Here is a 24,858-nt window from a genome sequence, read left to right as displayed (position 1 = left end):
CGTGTCAGGAAACATTAATAAAAGGTGGTGCTACCAGCCCTGCCTATAATATAGACATGGGTTAAAACTATTATTTATGTTTAATCTCTAATATTTCAAATGAATAAGTACAGTTGTCAATTAATGTTTCTTAATTCTTAGTTAAAAACAGTTAAGGTTGCTCAAATTCATACACAACAGAACCCCCAAAAAGCCAAGAATTTTATAGATCAGTCCTCACCCAACTCTTGCAGCATATAGTGTCCTTTTTCACATCAACCACCCACAATACATACCTTCTCCCAGCAAACACAATGTGTATCCCTCCCTCATCTCTGACCATGTGGAATAGCTACACATGGCCATTTTCTAATTGTTAATTATTACGTATTTGTATTCTCCAAGCTCCCACAGGCTTCAGTCAAAATTGGTATCCTTGTGCTAAATAAGTTTACACTCCAATCAGACAAAACGGACAAGGGGGGGGAAGGGAAATAAGGACGCAATACAAAAGCAGTAATGGGTGCCATATTTCTGTTAGTCCTGTGTTGTTGTTTTTTCTTTTTTATTTCTTATAATATGATTCATTATTATTTTATTTAAAATTATATGTAAAGTGGAAGATGGGTTTGACGGGTTCCCCAGGGTGCAGCCTGGGACTATGGGACCACTGTGCCCCCTTAACTGTCCAGCCTGGGCTGTCTCTCACAGTGCTTTGCTAGTGATAAGCAGCAAACCCCTCTGGACACTGTTATCACTCAGCACAACTGCATGTGGAGCCCCACACCCAGCTAGATAGCATGAAAGCTCCCAGAGCCACTCATGAATCATACAAAGAAAGGCACCTGCCAAATCCCCACAGCTCCCAGCCTTTTACCTCAGGAATACACCATCTTGCACTGCTCAAGACATCAATGGAAAGTGGATATACACCAGCCTTTGCAAACCTGAGCAGATTTACCAAACACTTCAGGCAGACTCGTTGGTAAAGATAAACAGTAAAACAAATGTATTGATTACAAAAGGTAGATTTTAAGTGATAGGCAAAAAGTGGTTACCAAATTAAATTAAATTTTAACCACACAGTGTAAACTCTCAACCCTGTTAGACTCTGCAACATCTAGGCTAGCAGTTTTTCTCACCCCATTGGATATTGCAGTTCAACATAGTACACCCTTGAAACCCTGGGCCAGTCTCCTCTGTTGGAGTCTTCAGTCTTCTGAGTGTCTTTGTTGCTTGCAGCATAGATGGAGGAAGGAGACAGGCCAAGCATGGGGCCACTATGTTCTGTTTTATATCCTTAGTCCATGTACTTAGAGAACACAAGTCCAGGCATGTCTGGTGAGCATTGCTGAGTCATAAGTTGAAGCAATATCCCCCGTGTGTCTCCTGTGAGTGAGTCATTGAATTATAACTCCTCTGATTGACAATGGCTGGTGGTGTCTGTTCAGCACCCACCTGGGCGTTGGTTACCTCTTCCCTTGTCATTGTCTCTGGAGAGCTAGTATCAGGGTGCTTCCCAAACTCACAGCATATTTTAGTGACAACTATAAAATACATTCTCATAACTTCATCTGTACTAATGATATACATATTTAGATAGAACAATGACTTTCAGCGGATCATAACCTTTCCCCTGACACCTCACATGGCAAGTTTTATATGCAATATCTCAATTATATATATATGAGGAATATGGGGGTAAAAGGACACTCCCCCAGGATATAAATGCCAAAATGGGGTTGCAGTTGAAATGTAGGAAATAAGATAAGAGGAACACTGGAATAGGAAAGGAAGGATGATATTGTGGAGGAGAGTGGGAAAGTTAGACAGGGAAAGGAGAAGAGGAGGGTTGGGAGAATGTAGCTGCAGTCGAAGGACCATGAGGGCTGGGGTGGGAATGAGTTGGAATGAACAGCCAAATTACTAGGAGGGGAAAATGTGGAGGATCAGAACAGAAATAGAGTCTGGTGACATCAATGTGTCCAATGGTGCTTCATCCCCAAGCTTTGTCTGCTGCTGTTTGTCATCTATCTATCTATCTATCTATCTATCTATCTATCTATCTATCTATCTATCTACCACAGTATCTGAGCACCTTCCTAGATGTGAATTCTTTCTGTGCTTCCCTTAGTGTTCCTACTCCCTCACCTCTTCCACTGTCTCTTTGGGTTTCCCCCTGTTTACCCTCTACAACTCCTGGAACTGCATCTCTACCATGATCTCCCCCCTACATTTGACTTCATCTGCAATTGTTTGTAAAACATCTCTTCCTCGATGTCCTGCCTTTAGCAAATATTCAGCATGGGCAAAGCAGAACTCATCTTCTCCCCGAAATTCTCCCCAACTCCTCCCTTCATCACAGTAGAAACTCTACCACCCTCTCTGTATTCAAAGGCCCAGAGTCATCCATCCTTGACTCCTTTTTACTGTTCGCATCTCACATCCATGTTATGGATAAATCTTCTTAGTCTGCGGGATCTTTAAAGTGTCCTTTTTCATTTCTTTTGCCAAAAGTACCTTGGTAATCCCCTGCCTAATTATTGCAATCTCATTTGTTTCAGTCCTGCTTCATCCCACCAATCTAAAATGTCAGTGCCACACTCATCTTCCTCTTCTGCTGCTTTAACCATGTTATTCTCCATTTATAGAGATCCTTCCTTATCTCCTTCCATATCAAATTCAAACTTTGCTATCCTCCCCTTCAAAACTTTACAATTATGATCCTACTTCTGTTTAATCTCATCTCTTACCAAACTACCCCCTGAGCTCTGGAATCCATTTATTCTGCTAACATCACTATCCATCACATCACCTTCATAGCCTTCTCCACAAACTGAATTTTTTTCTTTCTTCCACGATACCATTCTGGCTAGAAGGTCCTAACTCTTCCACTCCACTACACACTCACCCTCTCCTCTTTTGAATCTCTCAGTAAAACCCTTTATTTCCACAGTCTTTCCAACAATTATTCCTCACTCCCAGTGACAACGCCAAACAACTTCATAACCTTAGTCTATACCTTCCTCTTTTGCTGCTTCTTGCTTAATGTAATCACTCCCCAGTCATGTCTAACCTCAATTGCAAATCTCCATGCAATAACCATAGGCTAAACCCTCAGCAATCAATAAATCAGCATAGTACCTGGTCTGAAGTCTTTTTTTCTTTCTGCGAAGTGCCATCCACACCTACGATACAAAAATTAAATAGTAACAGTGATAGCATACAACTGGCCATATTTGCACTGCCTATTGTGGATGATGGATATGCAGTGATGCCCCTTTCACATGATCTAAATTACACTCCTGGAAATCCTGGCTGTGGAAACGAATGGTCCAATTGGTACCAACTGCAGAATACACTAAGAAGAAAGAAGTGAACCTAATAGTCTGCCTATAAAGAGGTGGCGCCTGTTAACATTAAATGTATCCCTGGAAGAACCTCAACCACAGCTGACAATGATTTAGACCTCCTCATCTGAGAATTTAGCCAGGCAGCAGGTGAAGCAGGCCTGTTGTACATGGAGTCAACTAGCCACTCATGGAGAGGCTTATGAGAGCAAAGATCATGGAGAGGTTGGCCCTGGCCAGATATTGGTATTAGGTAAAGAAGTAATCGTATCCCTGTGGAAGCATAGAAACGATCAGTACATGACACAGTAAGATCAAAGGGATTCTTTAACTATTTTAATCAAATACACTGACTTGCAAAGGCACTACCAAGGGGTAACAACCAAGCCACCACTCCTTTGTTCAGCCTTCAAGAAACAAAGATTGCACTTAAAGTTGTCATAGTACATGCATATGTTGTTTTTATGTAGTGAACCATACTCCCATGGCCAACTCACTCACCTAGAGAGTCCCAAGGAAAGAAGTGGTAAAGGTAACGCCGAAGGTGACTCATGATTTGAGAAGCCAGCAAGCAGTGAAGTGAGAGATCAATGAAAGAATCAAAACTCAGTAACTAAGAAATTAATCTGAACGCCCATTAGATTCTGAATAGTAAAATGGTTAAGCAGTTAATAGAAGTGGGAGTTGCTAAATATAGACAATTCAAAAGTTTCAGAGTAACAGCCGTGTTAGTCTGTATCCGCAAAAAGAAGAACAGGAGTACTTGTGGCACCTTAGAGACTAACAAATTTATTAGAGCATAAGCTTTCGTGGACTACAGCCCACTTCTTCGGATGCATATAGAATGGAACATATATTGAGGAGATATATATACACACATACAGAGAGCATAAACAGGTGGGAGTTGTCTTACCAACTCTGAGAGGCCAATTAATTAAGAGAAAAAAAACTTTTGAAGTGATAATCAAGCTAGCCCAGTACAGACAGTTTGATAAGAAGTGTGAGAATACTTACAAGGGGAGATAGATTCAATGTTTGTAATGGCTCAGCCATTCCCAGTCCTTATTCAAACCGGAGTTGATTGTGTCTAGTTTGCATATCAATTCTAGCTCAGCAGTCTCTCTTTGGAGTCTGTTTTTGAAGTTTTTCTGTTGTAATATAGCCACCCGCAGGTCTGTCACTGAATGACCAGACAGGTTAAAGTGTTCTCCCACTGGTTTTTGAGTATTTTGATTCCTGATGTCAGATTTGTGTCCATTAATTCTTTTGCGTAGAGACTGTCCGGTTTGGCCAATGTACATGGCAGAGGGGCATTGCTGGCACATGATGGCATATATCACATTGGTAGATGTGCAGGTGAACGAGCCCCTGATGGTATGGCTGATGTGATTAGGTCCTATGATGATGTCACTTGAATAGATATGTGGACAGAGTTGGCATCGGGGTTTGTTACAAGGATAGGTTCCTGGGTTAGTGGTTTTGTTCAGTGATGTGTGGTTGCTGGTGAGTATTTGCTTTAGGTTGGGGGGTTGTCTGTAAGCGAGGACAGGTCTGTCTCCCAAGATCTGTGAGAGTAAAGGATCATCTTTCAGGATAGGTTGTAGATCTCTGATGATGCGCTGGAGAGGTTTTAGTTGGGGGCTGAAGGTGACAGCTAGTGGTGTTCTGTTATTTTCTTTGTTGGGCCTGTCTTGTAGGAGGTGACTTCTGGGTACTCGTCTGGCTCTGTCAATCTGTTTTTTCACTTCAGCAGGTGGGTATTGTAGTTTTAAGAATGCTTGATAGAGATCTTGTAGGTGCTTGTCTCTATCCGAGGGATTGGAGCAAATGCGGTTATATCTTAGAGCTTGGCTGTAGACAATGGATCGTGTGGTGTGTCCTGGATGGAAGCTGGAGGCATGTAGGTAAGTGTAGCGGTCAGTAGGTTTCCGGTATAGGGTGGTATTGATGTGACCATCGCTTATTAGCACAGTAGTGTCCAGGAAATGGACCGCTTGTGTGGATTGATCTAGGCTGAGGTTGATGGTGGGATGGAAATTATTGAAATCATGGTGAAATTCCTCAAGGGCTTCTTTTCCATGGGTCCAGATGATGAAGATGTCATCAATGTAGCGCAAGTAGAGTAGGGGCGTTAGGGGACGAGAGCTAAGGAAGCGTTGTTCTAAGTCAGCCATAAAAATGTTGGCATATTGTGGGGCCATGCGGGTACCCATAGCAGTGCCGCTGACTTGAAGGTATATATTGTCCCCAAATGTGAAATAGTTGTGGGTGAGGACAAAATCACAAAGTTCAGCCACCAGGTTAGCTGTGACATTATCAGGGATACTGTTCCTGATAGCTTGTAGTCCATCTTTGTGTGGAATATTGGTGTAGAGGGCTTCTACGTCCATAGTGGCCAGGATGGTGTTTTCTGGAAGATCACCGATGGATTGTAGTTTCCTCAGGAAGTCAGTGGTGTCTCGAAGATAGCTGGGAGTGCTGGTAGCGTAGGGTCTGAGGAGAGAGTCTACATAACCAGACAAGCCTGATGTTAGGGTGCCAATGCCTGAGATGATGGGGCGTCCAGGATATCCAGGTTTATGGATCTTGGGTAGCAAATAGAATACCCCTGGTCGGGGTTCTAGGCATGTGTCTGTACGGATTTGTTCCTGTGCTTTGTCAGGGAGTTTTTTTAGCAGATGGTGTAGTTTCTTTAGGTAATCCTCAGTGGGATCAGAGGATAATGGCCTGTAGAATGTGGTGTTAGAGAGCTGTCTAGCAGCCTCCTGGTCATATTCCAATTTATTCATGATGACGACAGCACCTCCTTTGTCAGCCTTTTTGATTATGATGTCAGGGTTGTTTCTGAGGCTGTAGATGGCGTTGTGTTCAGCATGGCTGAGGTTATGTGGCAAGTGATGTTGCTTTTCCACAATTTCAGCCTTTGCACGTCGACGGAAGCAATCTATGTAGAAATCCAGTCTGTTGTTTCGACCGTCCGGAGGAGTCCATGCAGAATCCTTTTTTTTGTAGTGCTGGTAGGGAGGATTCTGTGGGTTAGTATGCTGTTCAGAGGTATGTTGGAAATATTCTTTGAGTCGGAGACGTCGAAAGTAGGATTCTAGGTCACCGCAGAACTGTATCATATTCATGGGTCTGGAGGGACAAAAGGAGAGGCCCCGAGATAGGACAGACTCTTCTGCTGGGCTAAGAGTATAGCTGGAAAGATTAACAATATTGCTGGGTGGGTTAAGGGAACTACTGTTGTGGCTGCTTGTGGCATGTAGCAGTTTAGATAGTTTAGTGTCCTTTTTCCTTTGTAGAGAGGCAAAGTTTGTCTTGTAAATGGCTTGTCTAGTTTTTGTAAAGTCTATCCATGAGGAAGTTTGTGTGGAAGGTTGGTTTCTTATGAGAGTATCCAGTTCTGAGAGCTCATTCTTAATCTTTCCCTGTTTGCTGTATAGGATGCTGATCAGGTGGTTTCGCAGTTTCTTTGAGAGTGTGTGACACAGTCTCTCAGCATAGTCTGTGTGATATGTAGATTGTAATGGATTTTTTACCTTTAGTCCTTTTGGTATGATGTCCATCTGCTTGCATTTGGAAAGGAAGATGATGTCTGTCTGTATCTGTACGAGTTTTTTCATGAGGTTGATGGATTTCCATTCCATACGGCTAAATGCAGTGCCTTGCATAATGACAGGTTTCAGAGTAACAGCCGTGTTAGTCTGTATCCGCAAAAAGAAGAACAGGAGTACTTGTGGCACCTTAGAGACTAACAAATTTATTAGAGCATAAGCTTTCGTGGACTACAGCCCACTTCTTCGGATGCATCCGAAGAAGTGGGCTGTAGTCCACGAAAGCTTATGCTCTAATAAATTTGTTAGTCTCTAAGGTGCCACAAGTACTCCTGTTCTTCTTTTTGCAGACAATTCAAAAGTTAGCTTAGGAGAGAACAAATAATGCAAACAGAGAAGTTAACACAATTCTATGTCATGAACAAGTTCTAACAAATAAGGAGACATACTGAAGTAATCTGAACATGACTCTTAATAAGTCAGTTGAGGAATACACTAAACTCAAACATGCTATATTTATACCATTCATTTAATACAGAAAATGTGTGAAATTAAATATACAGAGAGATGAAAACAGATAAGTTACATGTGATATCCCATTACTGTCATATTTACGTAAATTTGTATTTATTTTTACATTTTGCTGTAGTATCTTATTTTCACATTTCCTTATTCCGCCACAATAGATCAAGAATAGTGATGTTTTGCTTTCCTCAAACAATTGTATACACAATATAAAATTAGCCTAAAAGCTTCATGAAATCCAACACCAATACTTTCATTTTGAATATGGACGTTGCTCAGGTTTTTACCCCAATTCCCAACCATCATACTTTCAGGGATAGTCTCTGTTTCTATAACAGAAAGTGAACAGCTTTCTCCAAATTACTGGCTACCAGAATACTTCTGCAATCGGTTTGCAGGTCACAAAGCCTTGACTCCAGTGGAACTCCCACTGACATAAAAAATTCCATGCCCTGAATATATGTAGGGTATATACCCAAGAGAGCAAACATGTCTCCATTTGGAAGAACCTCCATTACTTTTAAAATTGTATTTCTGAATATGTCTCCTGCATGACTTTCTAGTGTTATTTTTATAAGAACAGCTAAAATATCCTTGTGCTTTATCCCTGTTATTGCACATTTCTATTTGTTGATGGAACAGGATCCAGGTGAATTTATGTGGACATCATCATACTTGAGCAGGGTTAATCTACTTAGGCTCAGGTGAGTTCCTTTTAGTCTTGATTCACTACAATGCACATCTATAATGGTTATTAACAAGCTTAAGGACCGTTGGGAGGTTATGAATAACAATGCAGCACCACGGAAGGTGGGAAATCATTATGCTAATAAGGTTGGTGTAATAATTTGCAGTCACACACAGTTTCCATACTAATCCTTGGGGTTGGGATAGGTCAGTAGGTCTGTAAACCTTTCATTAACTTCTTACTTTTTTTTTTGGCTCTTGCTCTTTTATGAATGTATAGTATCATAAAAGTAGATGTAAAGAGGGTAACGTATAAGTTTTTCATGCATCACTGACACATTTTAATAGCCTTAAATGTGTATTCATTTTAAATACCACCTTTACAGTGAAATGTCCTTGATTCTATCTTATTTATTCACTTTTTACCCTTTGACTTGATAATTACTGTATAACATCTAAAATGGAATGTGATAGAACTTCACAAATAATCTTATAAGATTAGCTATGACTTTTTGTCCTATTTCAGAGCGCATACAATTAGTTGAGCCTTCTTTTATATTTAATTATGTAGACACAGTTATAGTCAGAAGTGCTATGAAGTAAGTAGATGTTTAGATGTATAGAAATTCTACCAAAAAAAATAATTAAAAGATTTCCACAGTACAAAAAAATCTCAGTATAGAAATTATTTTGTAACAGTTTTTATTTATCTAGAATTCAGAACACACTCACATGCAGTACAGTACAGTATTTCACCACAATCATTCTAATCAAGAGTCAGGTTGTGAAGACAGTGTAAATGAAATTTTGATAAATTAATTTTAAACCTAAAATCTGTTAAATGAATAACAACAAACTTGTTCATATACTTTTATAATAACTTTATAATAAAGTATACAATAATATAACTAACTTTATTACAGAATTATGGGACTATTCTCCTCCAGATTAGTGTGTACAATTCCTTTAACATTAATGGGAGTTTCAGGAGCCAAGCATCATAGAAAAAATAGGTTCCAGTTGTTTACACTCACTGACTTTTTCAAAAAAAAAAAAGGAATTAGAAGTCTTTTGTAAATCTACAAATGTTTACTTTGTAAATACTGTATTTACTTTGTGTGAAAATATGGGTTTTGAACAATTAATAGAAAATGCAAACCAGGGCAAAATTTTGCATATCATTTCCAACAAATCAGGTCAACTGTTTCGGTGTAAAATAACAGAGACATTCTTCCTTGTGGGTAAAACTGGGAGGCAGTGCAATTATTGCTTTTCTGGAAGTCAGAAATCATGGGCTCTGTCCTGGATTTTCCTCCGAGGGAATGAGTGACATAATACTCTTAGCTTCCCTGTGCTTCAGTTACCTCACCTGTAAAATGGGAATGATAATATTTACATTTATATGCCTCACAAGGATATTGCAATACTTAATGAGTGAATTCCTAAATTCTTTGAGATCCTCAGGTGAAAGGCACCATGTCATATAAATGCAAGATATATTTTCATTTCAACACTATTACAGTAATGTACCGTGTAAAACATTTTTTGCAGTAAAATTTCCTATGTAAATTGCCTTACTCTAAAAATTTGGACCAAGAATGAAGAATATGTAGCTTTCATGTGAACCCATATAAAACCATATTTTTCACCTATTACCCCAACATTTAGAACTTTTTCACATCACTCTACATAAAAGATAGCCCAATTCCAAGCTACCAAGGAAGCCAAACTCCCCGCACCTGCAATTTTCACCCTAGGTGCAGTCAGCTTCAGTGACCATGTGGAATGCAACTGCTGTGCTAGGTCACAGTCATGGAGAGGAGAGCAGCCTCTTACATTGTATAGGCTGTCCCAATTTGGTCTTTTAAAATCTGTATCGGGTCATTATATTGTATCAAGTATAAGACAAGGAACCAGTGTGTTGTGCAGACCATGGGGACAATTTTTCTTATTGATCTGTGTTATTTGGAAGACAGCCTGCCACATCTTGCATCTGTGATGCTGGAAGAGCAGGTGCCAGCTCATAGCAAGACATCAGGACTCACTGAACATTGACAAATGCATAGCTGGAAACCAGACTGACACATCCGTATGTTAATATTGTAAAGATAGATATTGGAGTTGTAAGAATGTGTTAGCTGTTTAGACCTCATGAATAGCTAGTGGGATTCTGCCTGTATTAGTCTCACTTATCTGTATCCCATGTTATAAAGCAATAGAAAATGTTTAGATTGTAAACTTCTGTAACTGTGTAACTCCTGAAAAAGGAAAGAAGCCTTTTCTAGTGCAAATGCTGGCTTCCTCGAGAACCTGTTAGGTCCTGCCTAAAAAGAAGGACTTTGGAACTAAATGAGCCATTGTGAAACATCAGAACATTGTGAAACATTCCTTTTCCAATCTATGAAGAGAAGACTTGCTCGTGAACTCATGCCATCAGCTTGGGTTCTGGGAAGAAGGGGATAAAAATCCTTGACAAGGAGAAAATTTGTTCTTTTTACTACCTGCACTCTAAACAGGCAATAATCATTAAGCAATAAGCAAAAGACCCCAGCTGGGTTAGCCCTAAATGACATATGTGTTTCTATTATCTTTTGGAATCTAAGATTGTAACTCATTGTATATGTATGTTACCTGCTTTAACCTTGTAAATAATGTTCTTACTTCCTTTTCATAGTTAATTGGCCTCTCAGAGTTGGTAAGACAACTCCCAATGGTTCATGCTCTCTGTATGTGTGTATATATATCTCCTTAATATGTGTTTCACTCTATATGCATCCGAAGAAGTGGGCTGTAGTCCACGAAAACTTATGCTCTAATAAATTTGTTAGTCTTTAAGGTGCCACAAGTACTCCTGTTCTTTTTGCGGATACAGACTAACACGGCTGCTACTCTGAAACTTTTCCTAGTTAATAAAACTTTGGTTAGCTTATTATAGAATTGGCTACATGCATTGTCTTTGAGGTCTGGGAGCTGCGGGGGGCCATGCCTGCGGACGGTCAATGTAAACAAAATGTCTCATGGCCCGCCAGCAGCTTACTCTGATGGGCCACGTGCCAAAGGTGGCCGACCCCTGGACTAGTGGCAGTAGACAGTCTTATACCTGCTGCCCTGCACTATGAGTGCACAGAGTGGTGGTGGTGGTGGCCACAGCAGCAGTGAGTCAATGGATTGTGCTGAGTGGTGGCAGCAGTAGCTTCTCCAAAGCAATGGATGGCTCAGAGTGGTAGCCACAGCTTCCAAGGGTGGATGGCAGAGCGCAGTGGCAGAGCTAGATAACTTGGGCTGGAACCACAGAGAAAGCAGTCTACCAAACAGGTGTGGACTTCCCTACCCATTAATGATTGTTGACTAGAAGATGGCAATCCTGGGTTCTTTTAAAAGAGGCAATAATCACTAAGCAATAAGCAAAAGACCCCAGCTGGGTTAGCCCTAAATGACATATGGGTTTCTATTATCCTTTGGAGTCTAAGACTGTAACTCATTTGTGTGTGTGTTACATACTTTAACCTTGTAAATACTCTCTTACTTCCTTTTCCTAGTTAATAAACCTTTAGTTAGCTTATTATAGGATTGGGTACATGTATTGTCTTTGGTTTGAGGTCTTGGGAGCAACTGAAATACTGTAAGTGGATATTGTGATTTTCGGTATAAGGCACCATCTGTCACAAAGGCAGGCTTGCCTGGGTTGATAAGACGGACCAGTGTGCCCAAGGGGACTGTCTGTGATTCCACAGTAAGACTGTTATAGTGCTTTAGGAATTCACACTTGTTACATGGTTGGTGAAATCTAGTTATAGAACATACAGCTATTTTCAGGTTTTTGACTTTCTTCTTGACAGTCTGCCCTGAGCTTGGCACTCATAGTCGTGAGCCACTCCAGACAGTGTGACAGTACCATCTGGAGCTTCTTCATGCCATTCACTTTCTGCCCCAGAGACAATATATTGCAATTTTCAAATTTGTGATCAGGTCCATATCCAACTGGAAAAGGCAAAGTCTCCTGGCCTGCAAAGATGGTGAAAGGTACTTTTGACTAGTGTAATGATGATATATAAAATATGGATTTTATTAATAGCATTAGTTAGTAAAATTATTATTCATAATAATAATATCTATCTCCATACAATTATCAGGACTCTTGGCATATTTAGGCCTAAGTCTACAGCAGATATTGCTTCTGTGTTTCACACAAGAGGCTTAGGTTGGTTAATATAACATCTAACTAACAAAAGTAAATCCATTTATTTGTGTGTGAATATCAGTAACAACATAGCAGAATTTTCAGAAGCCTTCACAATCCATTATTATTTTTGAGCACTCAGCAGCTGATCTTCGAGTGATCTGCCATGCAGCATCTTTCCATCTCCTCGCTGGTCAATCCTTTCAGAAACAGACTTCAAAGAGAAACAGCAGAACTAAAATTTGTTTGCAAATTTAACACCATTAATGTAGTCTGGAGAAGAGAAGACTGCGAGGGGACATGATAACAGTTTTCAAGACCATAAAAGGTTGTTACAAGGAGGAGGGAGAAAAATTGTTCTTCTTAACCCCTGAGGATAGGACAAGAAGCAATGGGCTTAAATTGCAGCAAGGGAGGTTTAGGCTGAACATTAGGAAAAACTTCCTAACTGCCAGGGTGCTTAAGCACTGGAATAAATTGCCTAGGGAGGTTGTGGAATCTCCATCACTGGAGATTTTTAAGAGTAGGTTAGACAATCACCTGTCAGGAATTGTCTAGATAATACTTAGTCCTTCCATGAGTGCAGGTGACTGGACTAGATGACCTCTCAAGGTCTCTTCCAGTCCTATGAGTCTATGATTTAGAACATACTGACCATTCAGATAGTTGAAGCCTTCTACCACCTCCAGTGTGGTTAACAGAACTGGGATTTCCCCATAAAATGACTCTTCTACTGTGGCTTCCTGATCTCCTTGAGAGGAGTGCCTCTGGATGCATCTTCATGTACACCCTCAGAGTTAAGGATCTCTCTATCCCATACAGATCTCTTCCAGGCTTTCCAAACACCAGAGATTGTACTGTTTTGCCCACTGCTTTCAATATCTGCTTAGTAACACCCAGTTTTGTTTTTTCTGTATCCATGCTATATCTAGATGACATTCAGCATGTTAGGATCACTTTTATCTGCCTTTTTCCTCTGCAGAGAGGTCTTCCTTTTAGCAGAAGTTTGGTTGTGGCTTTACCATGCAGCTTTACTGTGCTCCTGCATTATTAGACTTGAGGTAGGGCAGCTCTTAATTTCAACTGGCTGATGTCCCTCCTGGCTCAATCAATCTTTCTCTTGTCCTGGTTGTGCCCTGCATGATTCTAACTCCTTTTTTTCTGCTGACTGCTTCAGTCTTCAAGGTCACCAGATCTTTATCTTTAGCCATGCTGGACTTCAATTCCAGTTAGACCTTAAGCAAGTTCTAGAGCAGGGGTGGGCAAACCTTTTGGCCTGAGGGTCATGTGTCAGGTTGGATCACAGAACCCCCCTTGGGAGTTGCCACCTGATGTCCAAGACTACTTCTACCACTGCCTTTTCTGTCAGCTTTGGGCCCCAGCACTCCGTCCTGCTGAGCCAGACACTTCTTTCTCTCCAACAAAGACCCAGGGTCTGAATTACTTGCCTCAAAGCTGCAGATTTATCTGAAAGCAGCTAACAGAAGTGTTCTTATCTTTAACACTCAGATGTCCAACTCCCAATGGGGTCTAAACCCAAATAAATCCGTTTTACCCTGTATAAAGCTTATGCGGGGTAACCTCATGAATTGTTCACTCTCTATAACACTGATAGAGAGATATGCACAGCTGTTTGCTCCCCCAGGTATTAATACATTCTCTGGGTCAATTAATAAGTAAAAAGTGATTTTATTAAATACAGAAAGTAGAATTTAAGTTTCAGAGTAGCTGCCGTGTTAGTCTGTATCCGCAAAAAGAACAGGAGTACTTGTGGCACCTTAGAGACTAACAAATTTATTAGAGCATAAGCTTTCGTGGACTACAGCCCACTTCTTCGGATGCATACAGAGTGGAATAAATATTGAGGAGATATATATACACACATACAGAGAGCATAAACAGGTGGGAGTTGTCTTACCAACTCTGAGAGGCCAATTAAGTAAGAGAAAAAAAACTTTTGAAGTGATAATCAAGATAGCCCAGTACAGACAGTTTGATAAGAAGTGTGAGAATACTTACAAGGGGAGATAGATTCAATGTTTGTAATGGCTCAGCCATTCCCAGTCCTTATTCAATCCTGAGTTGATTGTGTCTAGTTTGCATATCAATTCCAGCTCAGAAGTCTCTCGTTGGAGTCTGTTTTTGAAGTTTTTCTGTTGTAATATAGCCACCCGCAGGTCTGTCATTGAATGACCAGACAGGTTAAAGTGTTCTCCCACTGGTTTTTGAGTATTATGATTCCTGGTGCCAGATTTGTGTCCATTAATTCTTTTGCAGAGAGACTGTCGGGTTTGGCCAATGTACATGACAGAGGGGCATTGCTGGCACATGATGGCATATATAACATTAGTAGACGTGCAGGTGAATGAGCCCTTGATGGTGTGGCTGATATGGTTGGGTCCTATCATGGTGTCGCTAGAGTAGATATGGGGACAGAGTAGGCAATGAAGTTTGCTACAGGGATTGGTTCCTGGGTTGGTGTTTCTGTGGTGTGGTGTGTAGTTGCTGGTGAGTATTTGCTTCAGGTTGGGTGGTTGTCTGTAAGCGAGGACTGGCCTGCCTCCCAAGGTCTGTGAGAGAGAGGGATCATTTTCCAGGATAGGTTGTAGATCGTGGATAATGCGCTGGAGAGGTTTTAGCTGGGGGCTGTATGTGATGGCCAGTGGTGTTCTGTTATTGTCCTTGTTGGGCCTGTCCTGTAGTAGGTGATTTCTGGGTATCCGTCTTGCTCTGTCAATCTGTTTCCTCACTTCCCCCTTGTTGGGCCTGTCTTGTAGGAGGTGACTTCTGGGTACTCTTCTGGCTCTGTCAATCTGTTTTTTCACTTCAGCAGGTGGGTATTGTAGTTTTAAGAATGCTTGATAAAGATCTTGTAGGTGTTTGTCTCTGTCTGAGGGGTTGGAGCAAATTCGGTTGTATCTTAGGGCTTGGCTGTAGACAATGGATCGTGTGATGTGTCTTGGATGGAAGCTGGAGGCATGTAGGTACGTATAGCGGTCAGTAGGTTTCCGGTATAGGATGGTGTTTATGTGATCATCACTTATTTGTACTGTAGTGTCCAGGAAGTGGATCTCTTGTGTGGACTGGACAAGGCTGAGGTTGATGGTGGGGTGGAAATTGTTGAAGTCCAGGTGGAATTCTTCAAGGGCCTCCTTTCCGTGGGTCCATATGATGAAGATGTCATCAATGTAGCGCAAGTAGAGGAGGGGCACTAGGGGACGAGAGCTGAGGAAGCGTTGTTCTAAGTGTAAGTGATGAGGCCACAGCAAGCCTGGTGGCTGAGCTTTGTGACTTTGTCCTCACCCACAACCACTTCAGATTTGGGGACAACTTATACCTTCAAGTCAGCGGCACTGCTATGGGTACCCGCATGGCCCCACAGTATGCCAACATTTTTATGGCTGACTTAGAACAACCTCAACCTGGACCAGTCCACACAAGAGATCCACTTCCTGGACACTACAGTACAAATAAGTGATGGTCACATAAACACCACCCTACACCGGAAACCTACTGACCGCTATACGTACCTACATGCCTCCAGCTTCCATCCAAGACACATCACACGATCCATTGTCTACAGCCAAGCCCTAAGATACAACCGAATTTGCTCCAACCCCTCAGACAGAGACAAACACCTACAAGATCTTTATCAAGCATTCTTAAAACTACAATACCCACCTGGGGAAGTGAGGAAACAGACTGACAGAGCAAGACGGGTACCCAGAAATCACCTACTACAGGACAGGCCCAACAAAGACAATAACAGAACACCACTGGCCATCACATACAGCCCCCAGCTAAAACCTCTCCAGCGCATTATCCACGATCTACAACCTATCCTGGAAAATGATCCCTCTCTCTCACAGACCTTGGGAGGCAGGCCAGTCCTCGTTTACAGACAACCCCCCAACCTGAAGCAAATACTCACCAGCAACTACACACCAGACCACAGAAACACCAACCCAGGAACCTATCCCTGTAGCAAACCTTGTTGCCTACTCTGTCCCCATATCTACTCTGGCAACAGCATCAGAGGACCCAACAACATCAGCCACACCATCAAGGGCTCATTCACCTGCACATCCACTAATGTCATATATGCCATCATGTGCCAGCAATGCCCCTCTGCCATGTACATTGGCCAAACTGGACAGTCCCTCCACAAAAGAATAAATGGACACAAATCGGACATCAGGAATGGTAACATACATAAGCCAGTAAGTGAACACTTCAATCTCCCTGGTCATTCTATTACAGATTTAAAAGTCACTATCATTGAACAAAAAAACTTCAGAAACAGACTTCAAAGAGAAACAGCAGAACTAAAATTCATTTGCAAATTCAACACCATTAATCTGGGCTTGAATAGGGACTGGGAGTGGCTGGCTCATTACAGAAGCAGCTTTTCCTCTCCTGGAATCGACACCTCCTCATCTACTATTGGGAGTGGACTACATCCACCCTGATTGAATTGGCCCTGTCAACACTGGTTCTCCACTTGCGAAGTAACTCCCTGCTTTCCATGTGTCAGTATATAATGCCTGCATCTGTAACTTTCACTCTATGCATCCGAAGAAGTGAGGTTTTTACTCACGAAAGCTTATGCCCAAATAAATCTGTTAGTCTTTAAGGTGCCACCAGACTCCTTGTTGTTTTTGTAGATACAGACTAACATGGCTACCCCCTGATACTTAGTACTACTGCTGTTCCTCTAGCCTGGCTAGCCACTGTTGCAATTCCAGCCACACCGGCAAACTGCCTCCACTTGGTGGGCCCATCCGACCCCTTTCCTTTTGATTCCTGCGACAGCCAGGCTTATTTGGATGCTGTCATGGTTGCTGAGCTTCCTGCCAAGCCTGAGAAGGATGCTTCTGGAGACGCTGTTGCTGCTGAAGCTGAAGTACATCCAGGAATACAGCCTGCTGTTGTTGGGGGGCCTGCTGGGCCTCTTGTTGCCCTTTGGCTAGTACTCGCTGAGTTTCAGCAGCGCTGAGCTGCTCCTGGAATAGAACTCTGTTCAGCTCCTCCATTGTTCCCTTTTTTCTAAGTTGTGACCGGGTGCACTCGCCTCTCATCAGCACCTCCTGTCAGGTGGGTGTGATCCTGTCCTCTTTCTTTCCACTTTTGGCACTCCCATCAGCTCACTAGGCAGGTCCTCAGTGGCTCTCTGCTCCAGCGCCCAAGCCAGAATGCCCCTGGGGTGGTTGTGGTAAGAAATCGTTCACTAGATGGTCTGTCTTCCCTTACCTGTCCCTTAATCCTTTAAATTTCAGCCATCTGCTTGGGCCTCTAAACAAGCCTTGCTCCCTTCTCTGGACTTAAGCCACTTCCCCAGTGGCCTAGGGAAGCACCCAGGTCCTCCCATTACTCTGAGTCCCAATCCAGGAACCCCACGAACAGCAGCCATGTACTGCTTCCCTTAATAATTTCTGCTGCACTCTCTGGGACCTGGTACTCTTTATATACCTTGCACTGTTCTAGGTACACTCTTGATTGGCTATTATTGCCTGTTCAGTAGATTCACTTCCGGACTAATCTCATGCCTATATACTCAGGTATGAAACATGTATCCATTCATGATGTCAGCTCTCAAATTTTCTGTCATTACTGTTCAGTCCCCTTATAATAAATGAAGGGGGGGAGGGTGTAACTCCCTTTTATGGACATCCAGCCAGCCAGTTAGCTATAAAATCCCTGTTAGTATCTGTTCTCTACTTGTTTTACCTGTAAAGGGTTAAAAAGTCCATAGGTAAAAGGAAGGGAGTGGGCATCTGATCAAAAGAAGGCTAGAACTTTTTAAAATTGGGAAAAAACTTCCCCCTCTGTCTGGCTGGTTATTCTTCAGGGGAGCAGGGACAGAGTTGGAACGATGCTGTAAAAACGTGTGCCAGGTATGAAAATCATCAGATCATACCTAGAAACTACTCATTTGTAACCCCAGATATGTAAGTAGATCAGGAAATGTCTAGGAAGATGCAATTAGGTTTATCTCTTTTATTTCTTTATGGCTTGTGGACTCCTCTGTGCTAACCCCAGGTGCTTTTGTTTTGCTTGTAACCTTTAAGCTGGACCTCAAGAGAGCTATCTTGATGCTTAATTTTTGTATTTTTTTTTTTAATCTAGCAAAAAGCCTAAGTTCCAAATATATTTCCTTTCTTTTTGTTTTCATAAAATTTACCTTTTTTTAAGAACAGGATTGGATTTTTGTGTCCTAAGAGATTAGTGCATATGTTGTTTAATTAGCTGGTGGCAACAGCTGATTTCTTTTGTTTTCTTTCTCAGCTCTTCCCTGGGTTCTCAAAGGAGTTTTTGGCACTTGGGTGGTGGCAGCATCTACCCATCCAAGGTCAGAAAAAAGCTGTAACCTTGGGAGTTTAATACCAGCCTGGAGTGGCCAGTATTAATTTTTAGAATCCTTGCGGGCCCCCCAACATCTGCTCTCGAAGTGCCAGCGTGGGGAACCAGCCTTGACACCCCTTTAAACAAAATCCCATCTTGCATACAGAGCTCATCCCTCATCTGGTAATATATGGTGACCTCCCCTGAGACTTGCTTCCTGGAGTAGGAACTGTTATTACTATTGGTAGCACTATGATCTGTCTTATGTTGGATTTCCTGGAGCCCTTCATCTGAGATGTGGAGGTATTGCAGTTCATTGGTAAACTATCTCCTGTTCCATAGATCCAATGGCGGTGTATTCTGGAAGATATGTCTTACTCAGTGTATCTGCTACCAGTAGTGACTTTCCTGGTCAGTACCTTATGTTCATAATATAGTGCTGGATTCTCAGTAACATGTATTACGGTTGCATGGGTGCACTCAGCAGTGGCTTAATCATGATGCTTTCTAATGGCTTGAGTTCAGACTGCATATCCACTTAATGCTCAAAGATGAATTGGTGGAATCATTCCATATCAAAGAGCACTGCCAGTAGATCCTTTTCTGTCTATATCCCCTTTTTGTGTCTGTCAGTCACTGGAATCCCTTCACATCCTTTGGTCTGGCCTTTTTTTAATGGCTCTCAGTTTCTCATAGTTCTAGCCAGAGTCCATCAGAAATCAACAGATGTCTGTAGGGGACCTCAGTTCTTCTCAGCTTCAGCTTGTTGTCATTCAGCCTAACATTCCACTCTTGGCACCTGTTTAAGGAGTTGTTGTCACAGCTTGGTATCATGATTCTGGATTGCTTCTTTCTTGACCTTTCCTACAGTACTACAATATGTCATCAGCAAGAATGTCATCAGCTACTGGGAGTCCCTTTAGTGCCTGGTTTACACTGGAACATTTCTGGGGCCGGGTTGATGTGCCTAGGCATTTGTAGCCATTGGTACCTGTCCAAAGGTGTGGAAGGTTGTCAGGTGGCTGTATGGCTCATCTAGCTCAATATGCCATAAGCCATTCTTGACATCACATACAATGAACACTTTTGCCCTGGATAAATCAGGTAATATGTCCACAAACATTGCTGATGGGTTGTGATTTCTTTTCAATGCTCTGTTAAGTGGTTTTGGATCAATGCAGAGCCTCAGTTTACCTGAAGGTTTTCTCATCAGTACGAGGCTGCTGTGAATTCTGTGCTATTTCAACAGGTGCAATGATGATTCATCTTTGCAAGTTGCCCTCTAGGTGTCCATCTCCTTGAAATATGTTCTTACACTCTGTTAGAATCCTGGATAGGGCCCATGGTGACTGTTCATCTTACTCTCTTGCATTGAGGATAGTCTAGTGTTGCACTGTGAGTGAACACGTGGCTTGCACTGCCTTGTAGACCAGAGTGTGATGTGCTCCTGTGTGTCATCTACAATAAACTCCAAGTGATAATGTCTTTGGTTTCTTATTGACAGCCTGCATTTGCCCAGTGGCCTCAGAATGGTTTTGTTGTGTATCACCGTCATTTCTTCACATTTCTCCAGTCTAATATTGCCGCTTATAATTGTTGGGATTATACTGCAGCTAGCTCCACAATCCAGCAAGAATTGAATTGGTCATTGATCTAAGAGCATAGTGCAAGTGTGGCAGTTGCATGACTGTCAGACTTTTTCTTCAGTGTGTGTATATGGAGAGTGTTTGTATCTGCTGAAGTCAAACTGCAGATATTCTTTTCATTAGAATTTCTGCATCATCCCACCACTCTAGTCCAAATGTTGTAGATTGTATGAATGGTTTTATCCAGTTGAATAGAAAATTACATTCAGCTAAAACAAATGGTTGACTTTTCAAGCCTTTAACTAAAATTGATATATTTAGTTATAAAACATGATGTCACTTTTTCCTCATGAAGAATTTTTATTTAATTCTACAAAATTGAGTTTCCCATGGACTACAAGTGTGATAAATGTACAATGTCCTCATATACAGTACATCTATGAATTGTATCCAGCTATAATTCTAGTAGTCTTAATACCTTTGTTTCACTTTTGAATATGTTTTATACTAGCACTTTTGTCTTATAGCTTTGTTGTTTCAAAAATAGAACTAATTTATGTTAAATAATGATAACAGACTGATATAACTTGGAAAATTGCTAAGAACCTGCTGTTTTACTTATTTATCAAATAAGGAACTGCTGTTTAATGGCTTGCTGTCCAGAGGATTATAGTTTCCTATCTCTTTACAAGCAAAGACCAGTAGCCATTTGTCTCCAGAAGACAGGGGAATTATAAATTCCTGGCTCTGTGCCTAGTGTTGGTGAATGAATGACTACTAAATATATACAGCTGAACTCTGAAATCTAGTGTACATTGTTTAGCAACGGCTATAGAGCTCTGTGTCATGGTACCTGGCAGTGGCTATACAGAGAAAAACTTCCAAATCATTATTTTTTCTAAAGTGATGACCCCCTTGGGAGTATATTGGAAAGAATTCTGTCTGAGTAATGGGTATTAGGGGGTTTGGTGCCATTCCCACCCAGATTTTAAGAAAAATATACATGAATGACCTTGCATACTTTACTGTTTTGCAAATGGAACTAGAGGTTGAGAAGTTTTTCAGAGAATCTTCAAAATGCAATAAATGACTTTGTAGTTATTATACTTTCAATCTTTGTCTTAATATTTCTTATATGTATTAAAAAGATTTGTTTTCAGATTTGAAAATATTCAAGAAACAAAGGGATTCAGGAAGGTAATATAAAGAAGTCAGCATTAGCATCAGTTCAAAATTTAGTTTTATTAGTTAAATTATCAGGCTGAGTGTTACTCTCATTAGCCATTGAGTTCAGTGTTTGTGCCCTCTCTCAAATGGGAGTCTTCACTTTTGTATTTCTGATGGAAATGTTTGTGCCTAAAAGATTTAATACTGTAGGTTTCATTATACTCTGAAGTACTTCCTGTCTGTGTCACTTCTGGATTATCACTAATAAAACACTTACCTTCGTTGCAGTCACATGCAGCTGCCAGCTCTCTGTGCTCTCTGCCATGGCCTGAACCATAATGTGAAATATGGTCAGAACTGCACCCCACCTCTAGGAGAAAACAAAGGGAAAGGAAGAAAGAGTAAGTGAAACTCCTCAGTAGTGAGTGTTTGTTCTCATTGTACATCCTTAGTCTCTAAGGATAGAACGAGAAGCAATGGGCTTAAACTGCAGCAAGGGAGGTTTAGGTTGGACATTAGGAAAAAGTTCCTAACTGTCAGGGTGTTTAAACACTGGAATAAATTGCCTAGGGAGGTTGTGGAATCTCCATCTCTGGAGATATTTAAGAGTAGGTTAGATAAATGTCTATCCGGGACGGTCTAGACAGTATTTGGTCCTGCCATGAGGGCAGGGGTCTGGACTCGATGACCTCTCGAGGTCCCTTCCAGTCCTAGAATCTATGAATCTATGTGCACTAGAGCAGTCCCTAGAACAGCCTATGACATAGAACAGAATCATAGGATTGTTGTAGGAATAGGAAAAGGGAAAGAGACTGTTTTGGAAATTGTCAAAGAAGCCTAAAAAATCAAGGAAAGTTAGTCACATTGCAACTTATAGGTGTAATTTATTAGACCCTCACACATTTCCATGTTGCTACGTGTACACATTCTTTTCTGCCCAGCAAAAACAGCTGTCTATCCCCATTTCTCAGCAAATATTTATTAGCAGAATACTAGAGTACACTTTTAAAAAATCCATAAACAAAGTACATTTTATGCCTTTCTTTTTTAAATTTTTGTTTACTAACTAATACATGAAATTCAGAAATTCAGAATAAACCTCTAAGTCATTAATGCAGATTGATTAGGTTCTTTTGGACGAGATTACTGCTCTAGTACCCTTAAATAAAAAGCTGCAAAAGTGGCAGGAGAAAGTCACTCTGTGAGTATCACATGAAGAGAAAGACAGATAGGAAAGCCTTCAACAAAGGAAGTCATGGTGATCTCGGAGATAGTCAATATCAATAAAATAGACTTCAGTAATGAAAAATAGTTCCTAGTTGTGATGTGTTACTCAGTGCTGAAGACTGACAGCAATATGCAGAGCTAAATGGCTCTAATGTCACTGAAGAGAAATCAAGGCCAGGTTTGATTCTTGCCCCCACAAGGGGAGCTGAAGGTATGAAGAGCTGGAGTTTCTTTGACTTTGGTTTGCTTTTGAATTTCTTGATTCTCTCTTGCTACCTGTTCCACCTTCCTTCAACTGAGCATATTAGTGATGCCATGGTTTATTGCTCCCTATAATGGTACTTGAATTTTTATGGATTATTGCCTGCTTGGGTAATAGTGCAAATAATGCATGTTCATATTTGACTAAATAGTGCCCAATGAAATTTCAACAAAGTAAAAAATCCCAAAGATGTATACGTGTACAGGCACAAGCTATCATGTTTACCTACAATGGAATTGGTAGGTAAGATCCCATGGGAAGCAAGTCTAAGGGGAAAAACAGTTCAAGAGAGTTGGCAGTTTTTCAAAGCGACATTATTAAAGGCACAAGAGAAATCTATCCCAAATACAGAAAGTATGGCAAGAGACCGCCATGGCTTAACCAGGAGATCTTCAATGATCTGAAACTCCAAAAAGAGTCCTACAAAAAGTGGAAATATAAACAAATAACATAAGTATGTAGGGACAAAATTAGAAAGGTCAGGTCACAAAATGAGACTAAACTAACTAGAGACATAAGGGGTAACAAGAAAACATTCTACAAATACATGAGAAGCAAGAGGAAGACCAAGGACAGGGTAGGCTCATTACTCAATGGCGGGGGGGGGGGGGGGGAGGGGGCAATAGCAGAGTGTGGAAATGGCAGAAATGCAAAATGACTTTTTGGTGTCAATATTCACCAAAAAGTCATTAACAATTTGACATCTCATTTAAAATGAAAATGAGATAGGGAAAGAACAAGTTAAAAATTACTTAGGCAAGTTACATGTCTTCAAGTCACCAGGGCCTGATAAAATACCTCCTAGAATACTCAAGGAGCTGACTGAGGAGATATCTGAGCCATTAGCGATTATCTTCTAAAAGTCATGGAAGACGTTGAGATTCCAGACAACTGGAAAAGGGTGAATATAGTACCAATCTATAAAATAAGGACAACCCTGAAAATTAGAGACCAGTCATCTTAACTTCCTTACCTGGAAAGATAATGGAGCAAATAATTAAGCAATCAATTTGCAAACACCTAGAGGATAACAAGGTGACAAGTAACAGAATGGATTTGTCAAGAACAAATTGTGTCAAACCAATCTGATAGCTTTCTTGGTCAGGGTAACAAGGCTTGTGGATATGGGGGAAGTGGGTAGATGTGGTATATTTTGACTTTTGTAAGGCTTTTGATACTGTCTTGAAAGATCTTATCATAAACAAATTAGGGAAATACAACCTAGGTGGAATTACTATAAGTTACAGGCTGGAAAACTGTTCCCAGAGAGTAGTTATCAGCAGTTCACAGTCAAGCTGGAAGGGTATATCTAATGGAGCCCCACAGGGACCAGTTTTGCACCCAGTTCTGTTCAGTATCTTCATCAGTGATTTAGATAATGACATAGAGAGTAAACTTATGCAGTTTGTGGACAATATCAAGCTGGGAGGGGTTGCAAGTGCTTTGGAGGATAGGACTAAAATTCAAAAGGAGCTGGACAAACTGGAGAAATGGTCTGAAGTAAATAGGATGAAATTCAACAAGGACAAATGCAAAGTACTCGATTTAGGAAGGAACAATCAGTTGCACATACAAAATGGGATATGACTGCCTAGGAAGGAGTACCGTGGAAAGGGATTTGCAAGTCATAGTGGATCTCAAGCTAAGCATGAGTCAACAGTGTAACACTGTTGCAAAAAAAGCAAACATCATTCTGGGATGTATTAGCAGGAGTGTGGTAGGCAAGACATGAGAAGTAATTCTTTCTTTCTACTCCATGCTAATTAGATCTCAGCTGGATAATTGTGTCTCATTCTGGGTGCCACATTTCAGGAAAGTTGTGGACAAATTGGAGAAAGTCCAGAGAAGAGCAACAAAAAATGACTAAAGATCTAGAAAACATGACCTATGAGAGAAGATTGAAAAAAACTTTGTTTAGTCCAGAGAAGGGAAGACTGAGGGGGGACATGATAACAATTTTCAAGTACATAAAGAGTTGTTACAAAAAGGAGGGAGAAAA

The sequence above is a fragment of the Trachemys scripta genome, chromosome 2 (genome assembly GCF_013100865.1).
Source record: "Trachemys scripta elegans isolate TJP31775 chromosome 2, CAS_Tse_1.0, whole genome shotgun sequence".
Classification (NCBI taxonomy): Eukaryota; Metazoa; Chordata; order Testudines; family Emydidae; genus Trachemys; species Trachemys scripta.
Note: the sequence above shows the minus strand (reverse complement) of the source record.